Consider the following 17,125-nt stretch of genomic DNA (forward strand, 5'->3'; position numbering starts at 1 on the left):
GATTTGTATGGCAGAATTTTAAATGTATAGGAGAAAATAATTTCCAAAAATATGCTAAAATTTCCTGGAAAATAATAGCATTCTGTTTGTCATTATAATTCACATTAAAATACTATAAATAATGGATACATGTATATGAATTACATCTGTAAGTATTTATGTCACTGTATATGAAGTTTTGCTAGTGTTCATTCCTAGTGAAGACTATTATATTTTATACACATTTGACAAAATCTAGTTGTTAAATTATTAAAGATGAGAAGCCTGATGAAGATAAATTAATTTAATTAATCAAGAGAAAAATCAACACATAGGAAAATTGTTTCCTTTTTCTTCTTTGGACAAATTATAATATGATAAGAAACATATAAAATAAGAACATTGTTCATTTCAATGAGAAACATTTGTGTGTTTGCTTATTTATTTATTTTTAAGGATTTTCAGACAAATTGCCTCATGCAAGAAAGCCATGAAAGAGGACATCACAGTAAGTCCAGGTTGCAGAACATACTTAAAACTGCAGGCAATCCTGTTTCCCAGTGTCACGCGTGTGTAATTTCCATCCTGGTATCTTTGAAAGCCCACAGAATGCTTAATTTAACAGCATCATGCCTTTCCTATCTACATCTAATTCCCAGATAGAACGTGATATCTCGTTCCACCTTGGTAAGTTGCCCATTTGTGTGCAAGAGTCTTGCTCCTTCTCAAGGAAACACTGACCCTGGTAGAACCGAAGTGAGGCTAGAGACTTGGGCCTGGCCAGGCCAGAAGTGGCAGAGCTTGTTTCTAGAAGGCTTAGAACACACTATTTCACCCTGTTCAGTGAGAAAGAACAGAGCCTGAAGGCCATGTTTTTGGAAATGTTATATGAAAATTGAAAATAGACTTCTTAAGGAATGTAACGTTTTCTCATTAAACGAATGCCTGAAGAACAGCTGTTGATGTTCGTTCAGTGACCTTTGGGGCTTTCTCTTACTGCATTTTTCATAACACACAAGTGTTCATGTAAGAATAAAATACTGGGCTCACAGTTTAGGTGACCGGATTTCAATTATGTTTCAGCAGTGATGGCTGCCTGGCCTGCATCAGGCTTTCCCCTGCTGTGTGTATTGCCTCACATGAAATGACAGGATAAAGAGTCTTTTATATGTTGGCGATTTTAGGTTTCACTGCACCAATGAAAGGAAAAGAGACATGCCAGTTTTATTAGAGGGTGTCTTGCCCTCCCCCTTCTCCTAATTAGTGTTCTATGTCTGGACAGTTCACATACATATAAACACTCAGACATCTATGAGGCTGAATGGAAAATATTTGTGGCCAACACTCCAGGCAAAATACAGTAGTATTCAAGAGCATCTAAAGTGTCTCTGTGTAAGTCTTCACACAGTTATTTTTCCAGTTACAAGACATTTATTTCATTTTGGATTTCTTACTCCCTACTCTGTATTTGTAGATATATACTGCACACACCCCTTGGTCAAAACTCAGTCTGCGGATTATTATTGCTCACATCAGAGGGTCCATTAACTTGCTTATGTTCATAAAATGTCTCTTTGGTTTGTAGTAAATATGTAGAAAATGTGCCCTCCAGAATTAAAGTTACTCAGACTAAAAGCAAGTATGTCAATAGACTTTTCCCTGGTGGCCACACAATGGGTTTCTTTAATAAAAAATTAGATTATTTAGTGAAAATGACCTAATGGTCTCATATTTCACAAAATAATTTTAAATTAAGTCCATTCCTTCATAGTATGCAAAACCAAATGTTTATTATTTTTATTTTACTTTACATTTCAAACCTGGTTGCATTAAAACTCTAATGGAAATTAGGAATCACTTTTTAGGATGCAAACTGTCTACAGAAACTAAAACCAAAGTACCACTAAGCTCCCTAGTTACTGAGTTTGAGGTTTATATTCCAAAGTGCATGACATTTTATTTTGTTTATGATATTTTCCCCTTATAATTTAACTAATACTTTCTCACTTTTACATTTTATTCCAGAAATAAATTTCAAGTCACTTTACCAGACAGAGAATCATAAGCAGTAAATGGCAAAGAGAGTATAGAATGGTAGTATTAGATAGTTATAGGTACTATCCATGAATATAGGGTCAGTTATAGCTATGAAGATTCTAATTATCAACTATTTCTCTTATGATAACATGAAAGAATTTGTATCCATAGTAGATTCTGTATTATGTAACATACACATAAAACCATTATTCATATCACCGGCCAGTTAGCTCAGTTGGTTAAAGCATGGTGCTAATAACACCAAGGTCGCAGGTTCGATCCCCGTATGGGCCAGATATGCTTTTGGCCAGGCGATGGTGGTGCACGCCTTTAATCCCAGTTGGGAGGCAGAGGCAGGCGGATCTCTGTGAGTTTGAGACCAGCCTGGTTTACAGAGCTAGTTCCAGGACAGGCTCCAAAGCAACAGAGAAACCCTATCTCGAAAAAAAAAATTGTTCACTTTTTTTAAAATCATGTGTGACTTATAGTATATGAAAGAGAAGGATGACCATCAGGTGTCACCTTTGAGAGAATACATGATACATGTTTTTTTTATATGCAGATAATTGTACATGCTAGGTAGAGAGATGATCTTATTATCTTCTTTGTGCAGATTAAGTATGACTTTAAAGAAATATGCTACTTGCAATGTCAACAAATGGTAGATTTGAGACAGTAAATTTTATGTGTCAACTTGGCTATTTCATGGTTCTCAGATATTTGTTTGATTATTATTACTCCAGATGCTTTTGTGAGACATGTTAGATGGCATTAGCACTTTAATTAGTAGGATCATAAACACTGATAATGTGTATAAGAATTGCCTAATTATTTAAAGGCTATAATAGAAAAGATAAATTCCTAAGTGAAAGACTTCCATGGAAACTCTTGGATTTGAAGGATAACATCAAGTCTTGTCTTTTTCTCTGCAAACAAATATCTGTAGATTAAAAAATATATGATTTATCAACCTCCAATGTAAGTAAGCCTTTCACCTAATCTTTTAGCTCTTCCCTTGTGACGCCCCCTCAACATATGTTGCTGGCTCTGTTCTTTTTATTTATTCTTTCAATAAAATTACCTAATAGAGTTTTGGAGACAATTTTACAATTGTTAATAACTTCAGTAAGTAATATAATGGTGTTTCATATGGTCTAACAAAGGCCACATGCATGCTGGGGAGCCAGAAAACTTAGTTGCTACTTAGTCCAAAAGGTTGAGAGTCTAAGACCATCGGGGACAATGATTTCACCCTGGACTGTGCTCACTGATAGATCACTGTGTACATCCACACTGAAAGGGTAAAGACTTCTGTTCTTATGATGGCAGTGATTGAATAAGTATCAGGCACATTCACTCAGAAAGGCTTACATCGCACACATTCTGTAGATCTTTCTCTTTCCATATATATTTCCTTTATTTTCCCTATTTCCCTATTGGAAGTAATGTCCACATTCTGGAAAGGTCTCTCTTTCTCAATCAACATGGCAATCATTCCTACAATACCCTTAATGACACATCCAGACATCTAAATATGTCTCAACTCAAGCAGGTTGACAATCAATATTAACTATTTTAATTTATTACCAATAAGGAGCTATCTTTTGATTTGATGAATGAGAAGCTTTTGGAAAAGAGAAATGAAGCCGTAAAACAATCCCACACCAGTTCAGAATTATTGATTATAAAAAGGGTTATTTATTTAAGGGGAAAAAACTTACAGATCACAGTCCTAAACAACAGTCATCTGAGCACAGACAGGAAACAGTCTAGCAGCAGGAGCATGAGAACAGAAGCACTTAAACTATAAGAGACCACACCCAAGTGGGCTGGTATCTTAAAGGCTATTGGCTGAAGGAGCAGAATGTGTTCCCACAGCAGAGAAACCACTTGATAAGTGAAAATGGGGATAAAACTTATGACAGAATTAATGAAATCTACTAAAAAATGTAACTTGTATTTGGTATTTATTTTATTTTTGGTAATAGTAGAGGACTGGCAAAAGACAGGGCCTGATTAACTGATTTAACATTCATTGAGACAAGGGGAATGTATTAACTACTTTCTCATCCAAGTACCTGACAAAGAAATAGAGGAGAAAGACTTTGTTTTAGTCTGTGACTTCAGAGGGTCACGGTCCATAATGATAAGGACTTTGTCCATAGTGGCAGGAGTATAAATGGTGGCTCATTCACAAAGTGAAGGAACCAGGAATCTAAAATGGGTATAACCTTCACAGTTTCCTAGTGAGATCTAAGGACAGCCAGACCAGACCTCATAATGTCAACACAACTCCAGACCTCATAAGGCCAACACAACTCCAGACCTCATAATGCCAACACAGTTTTCAAAATGTGTCACAAACTATGGAACAAGCGTGCAAAACATGAGTTTGTAGAAAACAGTTCAGATTTAAGCAACAATGAGAAATAATTGTAAGTGCTTTTAATATTTAAAAAATAAATTCTATCACTTGCCGTTTCTTAATCAGGTTGCTCATCTAACAAATAAGTGATCAAGGACTATTCTTATAAATTGCTAGGGATGGGGTACCTTTTTACCCTATCATAGCAATTTGAAATCAGAAGTATATGCATTTGCTAATATGTCCAAAACAGGCAATAAACAATTTTATAGCATCGATTGCCCATTATCCTCTTACAGTGCATATAACATAAATAATATAACTACATTCTTATTTATTGTAATGGCTAATCAAAGTACAAATATAGCAAATCATAAATCATTATTTTCAGATATCAAAGTGAGTAACTACAGACTTTGCTGTGTGATCCATGTGTTCTTTTTGTAATACCAAGATATTTAAGAGCAATGAGTGTGGGATTATGAGGAGTTTGGGCCAGAAAAACTGCAGGTAATGTGGTCCTGGGCTTCTGGTGAGTATGAACAGTGATAAAGGAGTTGGTTTTGTCCAAGAGAACTACTGCTTCTTTACAGAAGGGAAGAGACTTCTTTGGGAGCTTTAGATGGAACATGTTGTGGGTGAAAGGGGGCTATATCACCTCAACTCACTGTGCTCTGCATATGAGGTTCTTTATATTGCTAAAGTACTTAAAAACTAGTAGAAGCTTAAAGTAAGAACACTGTTGTGGAACATCATGGGGATGAAGATGGACTAGGATACATGAAGATTACTGAGCAACACTGGCTGAAGAGTCTCTAGTGAAATGGAGATGTAGTTGTCATGGCAGCAATATGCACAGCCCTGTGACTTCCTTCTGTGGGAATACTGGTTTGGATAGATTCCTCAGGACTGGTTTAAGGGTGGAAACATCAAGGATTGTTGTTCTAGAAACATAAGATAAAACTGAAGGTCGTATACTCAGTTGTATTATAAATTTTATTCTTATGTGTTGTGTGTTAGGCCTTCAATGATCAATTGTTGAAGGACTTTTGTATTCTGCTAAGATAGGTATGTTTTAGGATAATATGAATCTATTTTGCCTAGAGAAGGAATTCCTGGATGAGAGCAAAGAGCATTCATATGAGAGCAAGGATGTGAAGGTGCTTGCAAGCAGGAAGTCATGGCTAGATATGGGACCTGAAAGAATGCAATATCTAAGGAAACATGCACCTTGATTGTGACAGTGTCTTGAAAATGAAATAGCTCTCACAACTGTAGAATATGCTAGAAAGGAGGGATTTGTAAAACTAGCAGTTTACATCTGGTATTTCCAATCCATCAAGTTTTAAAGTTTGACTAACTCAAATAAAAGATGACATTTAGCACAGATCTCCAATGACTACAGACTGTTTCCGAGGAGAAGAGGAAGTTAGAAGGGATGTTATAATCACAGCAGTAGCTTTTCACAGACTATCAGAAATAGAAGAATCCTGTGAGACAAACTTGCCCATTTGTTGAATAAAAATAGTGACAATAGGAATAGTTTATCCTAAATGAAACCTGGCATTAAGCCTCATTCTAGGTAGAAATCCTGAATGAACCGTCTCAGCACACGTATTGAAGTTTGGAGATCAGTCTTTCTTTCTACTTAAAGAATCAATCAGTTAATTATAAATTTAAGTATGTTGGTTAAAATAACACACACCAACTTTATTTTTATAAAGGCACATGAATGCATTAAACAGTCTTAATATTGCTGTGTTCTGTTCTCTAGTCTTCTAAGCCTACCTAGTGGGTTAGAGAATTCTTGATTTGTGGCCAAATACCATTAGTAGTGAAACATGAATGCATGTGTTTGATTTAGATCTTGGGAATCATCAGACAGCTGGGCGAAGGTTATGCCTTTCCCTCTGTACACCAAAGAACATGAACAAATGACTTTCCGAGTGTGCAATTCACAACGTATTACATCAGTCAGTGTGAAAAATAAAAGCATTGGTAACAGTTTGGCTAGAATTATTCTGCAGAGTGAACTGCCTCAGGGGCAACAGAGCATTAGGAGCCCAGTGCTAATGATGGCTTCTTTTCCACACACTCATCAGCAAGCCTGAGCCCTGTGTACTGCCTTGGGCTCATGGGGGCACTGTGATGCTGAGCAAAAGGGACAGCGACTGGGTTCACGGTGACCAGAAGAGAGCAGGAGTTAATGTTGGATCACAAAAGAGGATTGCCTGAAGTGGCTCTTAGGCCGCTGCTGCTCAGCGGAGCAATTTAATAACGTCGGCAGAAAGCCATGCTTTGGGCAGTCGCTGCCTCAGTACTGGATACGCCAGCTTCTGGGATTTTCTGATGTATGGCTTACAGCAAAGTCCTCCTAGTTCACTAATTCTAAAGTCCCTGCCTAAATTTGCCTTTCTGACCCACATCCAGCCTGCTTAATACTCTCCTAATTGATCTCCTTATCCTCTCTTCATTTTTTAAAGGAGCATTTCAACATTCTGTTAAACTAATTGCACTATTTTGGAAGAGAAGTATTGCCATCTGTTTTTAAATATCTACTCTTCCTTTCTTTGATGTAACATACTGTAGCTGAATAATACATCTCCCTGCTTCTCTTGATTCTCACTGTAATGGTGGGAATAGCCTTTTCTGCCATGCAGAATAGAGTATAAATGGTGGATGCCGGACTCATAATTTGAGGCTAATAAGCAAGCAGTGTAACCAGACAGTTAAGGCCCCCAACTCCGACATGCTGCAGTCCCTCAAGCACAGGACTGCTTATGGTTTTCAGTTGTTATGTGAGGCGGGACTAGACTATGACATAGCTTAAGCACTGTTACTTTGACCTTCATTGTGGTGACGTAACCCACATTTTAGTGCTCAGTTTAAAAGTCTTCACTGGATCCTCATACCCAAGGCCTGCCTCTGAGGACGGTGTTGTAAGTTCTTCTAAATCCAGATCCAGTCCCTATTTTCAGCTCACTTTTCTGTCACTTGATTATGGGTATTCCAACCATCAAATCCTTCACCTTACCTATTGTAACGGCGTAAGCGAATGCAGACAGATTGTCAAAATATAGACAGCTTTAATGGAGAAATAGACATACAGAACCACCGTTCCTGCGGAGACCAGGAAAGCAGAAGCGAGAGCTGGGAGCACGCTCGCCAAATTTATAGGCAAACTTTAGCCTGAGGCGAACACGCCCCCTAAGGGGTGAGACTTATCCCTACAACCTATTTCTTTCAATTGGTGCTTTCAAATATACTGTACCCTTTTCTTAGAATTAGCTTTTTTATCTCCCTTGGCCCTTTCTCAAATTTTTTTTCTACTAATTCTTTAACAGGTAGCTCCAATGTCACTGTCTCATGTTGGAATTCTGAACTTCTTGCAAGATTTTCCCTGGCAGACTTAACTTCTATGGTGCTTCCAGAATCCTCTGCATGCAAGTATGGGGGTCTCTTAGCTCTATCGTCTTGCATCATAACCTCTGTTCGTCTCCCTTACTGAGGCTCATTTCACTTCATCTCATTGCCCAGAAGTAGACTACATAGCAGCCCTTTCCCCTTAGCTGTAACACAGGCAAAATGAGTGGTAAGTAATCTGGATGAAGATATTGGTCCAGAGAATGTCTTTATTCAGGAATGCAGCCGTGAATGAGATGGAAATTCTGTCATCTCAGATGGCAGGAAGGTTTGGAGGTGGTCTGTATTCTTCTCTAATTGCATGCATTTGCGAGTGGGGTGGGGAGCAAGAAAAGGGGAGCCTAAGGGCCCAAACAGCATGAAGAAAATGTCTTTCCTATATTCACTGTGGTATATTCCTAGAACTTTGAAAAATAAGAAAGTGTGCAGACAAGCCCCATGAGGAACTAGGGCAGTGCAATCCTTGCATACAAGCATTGCTTGTTTTACTAGTATGTTCTACAGCCTATCTTATTTTAAGAGCTCCTTGATCTTGCTTCCTGACACCCATGGACTACATAGACCTATTTGGTGACTAATCACAGTTTTGTTTAATCTGCTTTGTCATACATCTCCTGCTTTGTCTTGAACAAGATGTTAAAATTCTCAGTGGTGACCATTTGCAAAGAATCTAATTCCCACTTAAGAATGTTCTTCTGAGTCAAACTCCTTGAGAAAGACACAATGAGATGGAGTTTATAAATTCTTTTTATGTGAAAGGAGACAATGGGGATAAACACCCTATGTGTAGCTAAAGCTATAAACTGATTTCAAAACTAAAACTTTTTCTTGGAAACAATGCTATAGTTTGTAGTTTCGTTTTCTTCCAGTTTCTGAATAAATAACCAGGAAAAAGGGAGGACAATTTAATTAAATGTATTAAAGGTGGTCAACAAGAAATCTGAGCTCAAGTTTGCAAGTTCGTAGCCTGGGTCAGTTCCATTGCAGCAGGATACTTAAAGTTGTTTGCATTAGCTACCTTGGGTATCACATGGAAATAATATTACTATTGACTTCATAAGCCTCCAAAGAGGATTAAATGAGATTAGTATATGAACTCTTTCTTTAGTGTTGGCACATCATAAATGCAATAAATATTAGGGCTATCCATTCTTATTTCACATAATATTTATTTGTCAGTTAATTTTCTTTTCCTTGACCTCTTCCATAACCTGAGACAATGAACTGTTTCAAAACTTATATCATAGAGATTGGTGACCTTATTAAAAGAAAGCATCAAGAATCCAATTCCATATTTTCTGGAAAGATAAACTGCCGATGGGGAGGGTATAAGCTCATGTCTAAGTAACGGCTTTCATTTTGGTTTACAAATAAATAAGCTTTTTTTTCTTAAGGTGTGGACAGGACTATCATATTGTGAGATTTTTGTAGATGAAGCAAATAAATAAAAAATGAGGTAGGGAAAGGGCTCATAAAATTAACCCACATGTTTTTTTTTGGCACATATCTTTATGTTGGCCACCCCTGAAACAGCACCGGGGTTTGAAATGGATTCATGCCCAAATTCTTCATGGTATAATTTTAAAGGTTTTAAGAAAAATATGTGGCTACAATGAACACACATTCTGTGCTTTATGAATGACCTGTTTATGGCAGTGGCTCTGCACACCTCAAGCAGACTGTCTTAACCCAAATTCATGCCTTGTTAGGACGTGATATTTTAAATCTAATCCTTTTGAATCTCCTTTCAACCACATTAACGTACAGATACTACTGTATCGAGCTGTGTAACTTTAGACGAACCCCGTCCGTGTCACTAATGTGACTATGAAGGAATCTGTTTGCCATGCTTCAGTGTGTGCTTCCAGCCCGTTTCTGACTGCAGGAAATAGCAGCTCAATCATTGAAGCCCTGACTTTTCCTCTACTGCTAAAAGTAAATAGCCCCAGAAAGCTTCCTCATGCCAAGGAAGTCTGGATAAATCTGTGATAGGCAGCAGAGGGCTGTCTGTTGTGCCTGTCAGAATGGCACCTGAAGGAAGGCGCCTGGCTCCTGCTGACAGATAAGGTGAAGGTTGCTGAGGCAGAGATAAAAAGCTCACTAGGTCAAAATATATTAAAGACTGAAAGATCCCAACAGGAGTTCTTAGCAATGCAACCGCAAGCCTTTCTCTGAACAAAATGACATTCTGTTCTGATTTTTGAGGGTTTATAAAAAGTATACTATGTAAGTGGAATGAGGGGACATGACACCACACACACACACACACACACACACACACACACACACACACACACAGCATCTCTCTCTTTCACTAGCTGTAGCTCACTAACTACTTTTCCAGTGGCGTGCTTAGAAAAGAAAAGCAATCACCGCAAAGAAAATGGACAGAATGGAGTAGTTTGTTGCTGGAAGCAGAAGCTTTCATTGCTCTGAATGTGGGAACTGGTGTTGGTGATATGGTGGTGCTGATGTTAAATGTAAGTTCTGGAGACGGAAAGAGCCATGGAAAAGTCTTAACTGGCTCATTTCCACTGTTGCCGTCACTTACACGTTTTACATCCTAACCTATTTTATATAAACAGGCACGCCATCCCTCCCATCCAACCCAGTGGTATATTCTCAGTGAAGATCTTGTGAGGCATTATTTGCTACGGTTTGCATTCCCCAGATGAGCACTTTCCCTAATCATCAAGATAAAATTATATTAAATTACATGAATTAAAATTAAAAGTGTGATTTGACTTTGCTTAGAGCATTTTGTGCATCCATGTAACTGAATCACCGTCTCTCACTCTCTTCACATCCATGTATTTTCTCACCTTCTGATCTCCACATTTACCTGCTTTTCAAAAGAATTAGCCTTGGGTAACATTAATCAGGAGAATTAGACATAAGAAGCATAATAAGTAAATCTAAAGGGAGGTGACTATTACTCTGTATTTCAAAATGAAAACTTCTATCTTGCTGGCCTCATTAAGAAGACTTTTTTTTTTTTTTATTTTTCGAGACAGGGTTTCTCAGTAGTTTTTGGTTCCTGTCCTGGAACTAGCTCTTGTAGACCAGGCTGGCCTCGAACTCACAGAGATCTGCCTGCCTCTGCCTCCCAAGTGCTGGGATTAAAGGCGTGCGCCACCATCGCCCGGCTAAGAAGACTTTTTAAATCTTTATTTCTACATATCCTAACCACTATTCCTGTCAACGATTTGAACTTACTGTTAAGTTTCCAGTGCAAGTCAGTCTTGGTGAGCCAAGCCAACAGAGAGAGCTCCTTGAATGAGTATCCCTTTGGTGTCAGGAAAAGAGCTGAACAAAAAACAGGTGAGAGCTGGTGAAGTGTGTGTGTGTGTGTGTGTGTGTGTGTACATGCGCGCGCGGGTGTGTATGCATGCATGTGCGTGAGTGTGTGTGTGTGCGTTTGTAAGGGGTGGCCCCTTGGAAACACAGATGCTCATTGAATGTAAGGACAGCAAAGACAGGCTTCCTCATTGTGCAGTTCTCTGGATAGAAATGGAACTACTCCTATAGAAATATAGAAATGGTCAAAAATTTTATGGAGACAGGGTAAACGGCATGAAGGTACAAACTTCCAATCCCCAGGTCAGAAGGAAAAGACACAATGATTGTTGGTGCAACACCACCCTGGACTAAACAGTGAGGCTCTGTCTCAAACAAAACAAAAGAAAAACAAACAACAACACAAACAATGAAATCCCCAACCCCAAACCAACTAAGCAAACTAAAACGAAACCAGCATATAGGAGTGGTCCTACACTTTGTGATTGGATGGGGAGACAGGCATGAATTTCAGTTATTTCCAGTTATAGATTTAACAGGAATCCAGCTGGGAACATGGAATAAAGAGACACTGGCATGAGCTTTATAGGTGAGCTCAGTGACAGGGAGTGGTCAGCTGATGTATAACAGAGTTAAAAACGAAATAGAAGATGTTTGGGTTGGCTCCAGTAAAGGTTTGCTGACAGCAGGTTCTAGAACTCACAATGATATTGATATTTAAGACGGAAAATATTCCAAAGTGATGGCAGAATTGATGAACACCACAAAAGGAGAAGGAAAATGTATGAACTTTTTAACCCCCCCTTTTTTTTTTTTTTTTTTTTTCGAGACAGGGTTTCTCAGTAGTTTTTGGTTCCTGTCCTGGAACTAGCTCTTGTAGACCAGGCTGGCCTCGAACTCACAGAGATCNTGGCAGAATTGATGAACACCACAAAAGGAGAAGGAAAATGTATGAACTTTTTAACCCCCCCTTTTTTTTTTTTTGTTTTTTTCGAGACAGGGTTTCTCTGTGGTTTTGGAGCCTGTCCTGGAACTAGCTCTTGTAGACCAGGCTGGCCTCGAACTCACAGAGATCCGCCTGCCTCTGCCACCGGAGTCCTGGGATTAAAGGCATGCGCCACCACAGCCCGGCTAACCCTTTTTTAAAGACAGAGAGGTGAGACTTGAACAGAGGAGTTTTCCAGGAGTCTCTTCAGAATGGGCCTGACTACTTGGCTACTGTGTTGCCATGTTATAATCTCAGTCAGTCAACCAAGAGACTTGCAAAACAGTGTGAAGTGTACTGTTTGCATACACATTAAATAATATCTTTGTTTTCTATCCCAAAGACAAAGAAATTAGACCTTCAAATATAGCCTTTCTAGTTCCAAAATATCCAAGTCACAATTATTCCACAATTAGCCACCCTTTCTTTCCCTGATAATATAAGAATGAATAAAAGACCAAAAACATAAGGTCCTGCATCTTTCTCCCTCATCTGGGAGGGAATCCCCTCTAGGTGCTGTATTCCCTGTGTCTCCATTGAAGTGGCAGTGTACCATAGCCTCTCACAGTTTCTAGCGATCTGTCTCATTAGACAAAGCCACAGTCTTCCATTTGACTGAATGGCCGGCAGATATATACATGATGGTTCAAACTGACTGCTTACAGTTAACACAACTCTGGTGCTGGGGAATGATAAAACGATGTCATCCCACTAAACATTCCTGGTCATTATGAATAGTGCCTTGAAAGGTATGGCTCCTGAGACCACCTGGGCTTAAGGGAGTCTATGGGCAGTAGGTTTTTCCAGACCCAATGTTGTGTGGAACTCTCCTTGCTTTCCTCTTTCCTTTCTTCACCCTTTTCCTCCCCTCTTCTTCCTTCCCTCACATTTCCTCACCTGCTCTTTTTCAGTTATCCCTTCTCTTCTCCTCCTTTTGCATCTCCTCCTCAGCCCTCACCTCTTTCTTTTTCAGCATGAGGGAAAAGACATGTTGGTCTTCTTTCCAAGACATGACTGTTAAAGACAGTAAATACAGAGACTTATGGTTTTAGATCACTTTTAATATATGCTATATGTGTGTATGTATGTCTGCACATATCTACATAATGCGATGTATTTATCTATGTATATATATAAATGTACATATGTATATAAAATCACATGCATACGTATATATTTTTCTAGGGGAAATAAAGCAAGGAGCTGTGAGAAGATTTGGACCCAGGAAGGCTGTTTGACTCCCAGCCTTGAGATTCTATTTTATAAAACAAACTTGATTTGATTACCTGATGATAGCTATAATACTAATCTTTTCACAACTGGCCACCTTGGGTGTACCAAACAATAAGGTATATCTACAAAGTGGAAGAAGTTCTTCATTGCCAGTGATATTGGAGGATCTTGTAAGATGTTTGATGTATTCTTTCAGGACAGATTGGACAGTTAGATTAGTAGATTTTATATAAAATTCAAAACATCAAACAGAATAAATGAATTAAAGTTTATGTATCTTCAGTGTTTGAATAATGTCATAATGTTTGAACCTCTGAATAACTCTTTTGCAACAAAATAGGTAGTAACGTTATGAACATAGTTCCCAAATGGATCGTTGCTTTTATTAAAAGTTAACTCATAACACTGATATCATTTCATTGGACTGCATCTCTTCTAAATAAATGTTCCTGACACTAAGGTAAATTTCAGCTCAGTCACAGTTATTATTTCATGGCTGAAATTATGATAGAGGCCAATTTCATTTTTATTTAGACAGTGTTACATAAATTTTAAAATACCAAGGGATATTCCAAAGACAAGAAACATGATTTGAGTGAGAAAACTATTGCTTTCCTATGACATGATTAAAGGATAAAGTATATTCACACTAGTATGCAACATAGGTGATGCATCTTTTAATATTTTAATGTTTATCACTTAGCTATGGCAGTCTGCTTCCCGTATCTCTCTTTGATGTATGTCGGTGTCCTGGAGGAAGTTGTAGTGGAAACTCCTATCAGGGCTTCTAAAACATGACACTGCCTTTCAATCCATTTCTTTTTCATAACATGTAAGATAAACCATAAACTATAAAACAAAGGTACATATATTTAATTGGAATTTACAGGTAGTTTTTGACTGTACTATCCAACTAACCTTCTTGGCGGGAAAATTATATTTTACATGTTTCATTAAAAATTATTTTTGTTAATCCATTTAAAGTTTTATTACATTTACTTATTTCGAGTGTATATAAATATATACATATATGTATGTGTCTGTACCACAGTGTCCTTGTGAAGGTCAGAGAACACTTGAGATAGTCAGTCCCTTCCCTCCACCTTGGAGATCTCAGGGACTCAGTTCAAGTCATCAGTAGTGGGGGCAAGTGTCAAGTGTCATTTCCTGCTTAGTCGCCTTGCCAACCCCAGTCTTTCACTATAAAAATACTTTAAGAAAAGGCTGAGAATCAAAGGATACAATGTTGAGTGGGGAATGAAGGGAAATGGAGTTGGGAAAAATTGGAGGAGAGGGAGGAATATTGTAAAAAGTTTCTTAAAGAGCTAACACAATTTAAAAAAATCGGTATTTATACATTTTCATCTCAGAGTTGATTGTTCCTTAATCACATTTATCTAAGATCCGTTGAGGTTATTCTAGTTCACTGATGAGTAGTGGACAAAATTGGTTATTTAACTCAAGTATGGAAATTTAATTTACTGATTACATGGGGTTGTACAGGGTTATTTGTAACTGATTAAGCTTTAATTACATTAATTAAAAAGTCACCAAAGAACAAAAAAGACAATTCCTGGTCTATTTATTGTTAAAAACTGGATCTTTTATTGTGATGACATTTACTTTGCATGTCTACATAAGTATATATATGGTGTGTGTACATACGCACATGTGCATTTGTGGGGGAGTATACATGCATGCATACGGAAGCAAGATAACAATTCTAGTTCTGTTTCTCAGGCATGGTTCTGTTGGATCCAGCCCAATTGGGCTGTGTGTTCCTGAGAAGGGGAGTGCGGGTAGAGGAAAGGAATAAACAGACAGAAGATAGAGTCAGGAGGGCTTCTAGTGAATACTGTCGCAAAAAGCCCTGAGTTTATTACTCACAATCCTTCCATACCCCAGTGAAAGGAGAGGGCACAAGACTTCCATGATACAAAGAACAAGCAAGCATAATTACCTCCTTGCATCTCAAAACACCTGGTAACCATGCCCTAAGACAAAGCATCCTGTTGACTGGTCTTTGAAGAGTTAAGGCATCCAATAGTGACACCCTTGGTCAAACATCTCATTCTTCATTTTCCATGAACAAGAATAGGTCTGAACTCTCTTAGCTTTAGTCCAGATGGAACAGAATCAAAGCTGTGGGCCCTCACACTCTTCACTTTATGTTTTGAGATGGGGTCTTGAGTTAGTCTGGACCTTATCAACTAGACTGTAGGTTTTTTACTCTTTCATGGACTGCCATCCAGCTCCCCGGTAAATACACTGACTTATTATTACTTAACAAACACAAAGTCTTAGTTTGCCTCATTTCTAGGCAGCTTTTCTTAACTTTAATTATACCATCTACCTTTTGCCTCTGGGCTTTTACCTTTTGATATTTCTGCATATCTTTTCTTTCTAATCTTATTCCCTGTCTGGTTGTGCTACTGGGTAGCTGGCCCCTGTTGTCCTGTCTCCTCATTTTCTCACTCCTCCCCTTCTCTCTTTCTTCTGTTTATTCTCTCTGCCTTGCAGCCCTGCCTATCTCTCTCCTGCCTAGCTATTGGCCATATAGCTCTTTAACAGTGAATAAACTAACTCTCCAAACCCTTATCTATGGTTTTATTCTTATTTTTTAGATTAATTAAGTACATCATTTTCCCTTTCCATTTCTTCCCTTCTAACCTTCCCATAGATCTTTCCCTGCTCTCCTTCAAATTCATGTCCTCTTTTATCATTGTTGTTGCATGCATGCATATACATATATAGCTCTAATATAAATAACTAAGTATGTATAATGATACTTGTATGTGTGTGTTTAAGGGTTACCATTAGCAGTGACCATTTGGAATTGGACAGTCAGCATGTCATAATAACCCTATTAAATAGTAGTGGTGTGAATACTACAATGGTAGCCAACAACACTCTCGTTGGAATTAAGACCTGATCAATAAGAGGGAGATCATGCCTGGTACTGGAAATCCAACCAACTCCCTAGATATAGTAAAGCCATAGATCCTGGAGAACTTACAACCACCAAATTATTAAACCTTTATAATCTGAACTACATTCTAAGCATTCGTCATTATACCCAGAGATGATTATAGTCCTCATTCCTCATCAAGGAAACTTCTTGATGCAACAGACAGAGGCCATTATAGAAAATCACAACCAATAAAAATGCAAAATTGTGGAGTCCAGTCCCAATGGATACATCTATAAAACACCTAAAGTTCAGGAATTATTGTAGAATAAGAGATAAAAAAAAAACTGTAAGAACCAGAGAATCTGGAAGCATTCTGTGATATTGTGTCTCCCAAAAATGGCAGAAGCTTCATACACAATGTCTCACCAACACAACTCCCTAAACATAAGTGGAACAAGGACAATAACAGATTTGACAAAATAAATGAAGTCCACAAGTTCTCAACCCTAAAAAAAAACTAGAGGCCACTGAGGAATACTGAGAATGGGAGACACTGTCTTCTCCTGATAAGTGAACACCATATTTATTTATTTATTTAAATTTTTATTTATTTGTTTATTTATTAAAGATTTCTCTCTTCCCCACCGCCGCCTCCCCTTTCCCCCTCCCCCAATCAAGTCCCCCTCCCTCGTCAGCCCAAAGAGCAGTCAGGGTTCCCTGCCCTGTGGGAAGTCCAAGGGCCACCCACCTCCATCCAGGTCTAGTAAGGTGACATATATTTTCGTTCACTGCTTTTCTTCTACTTAATATTATATCAACACAAATTGGGGGATGTAGAAGTGATGATAGAGTGACTTTCAATTTTCTTTGTATTCCAAGTGATGCACAGAACACT

At 38.2% G+C, this 17,125-nt stretch overlaps 1 non-coding gene across 1 annotated transcript; it reads left to right on the plus strand.

Moving 5' to 3' along the window:
* Window positions 1-2,236: 2,236 nt before the first annotated feature.
* Window positions 2,237-2,310, plus strand: Trnai-aau (transfer RNA isoleucine (anticodon AAU)). Its single transcript has one exon. It is a non-coding gene; the product is annotated as a tRNA-Ile (tRNA).
* The last annotated feature ends 14,815 nt before the right edge of the window (window positions 2,311-17,125 follow it).

This window comes from Alexandromys fortis, unplaced genomic scaffold, assembly GCF_014885135.2.
Source record: "Alexandromys fortis isolate MF-2015 unplaced genomic scaffold, M_Fortis_MF-2015_v1.1 scaffold_132, whole genome shotgun sequence".
Taxonomy (NCBI): Eukaryota; Metazoa; Chordata; class Mammalia; order Rodentia; family Cricetidae; genus Alexandromys; species Alexandromys fortis.